We start from the raw sequence: 271 nt of genomic DNA on the forward strand, positions 1-271 counted from the left end.
CCGCCGCCGCCGCCCGGGGCTGCCCCTTGCCCGCCATGAGCCGCCGCACGTGCGGGATGTGAGCTGCCCGGCCGCGGGGGCATGCTCTGTGCCCAGCCCGGCCTTCTCCAGGTAAGGGCCCGCGCTCCCCCGCCGCGGCATCTGCCCCCTGGCTCCCAGGAAAGAAAAGGGCCCGGATGCCCCCGGCCCAACCCTTGGCCCAGGCGTCATTGCACTCCTGGCACAAGTCAGAGGCGTGCGGGGTGTAGCTCACCCCCCGACACACATATTT

The sequence above is a fragment of the Gavialis gangeticus genome, unplaced genomic scaffold, assembly GCF_001723915.1.
Source record: "Gavialis gangeticus isolate Ggan-Ray unplaced genomic scaffold, GavGan_comp1, whole genome shotgun sequence".
NCBI lineage: Eukaryota > Metazoa > Chordata > Crocodylia > Gavialidae > Gavialis > Gavialis gangeticus.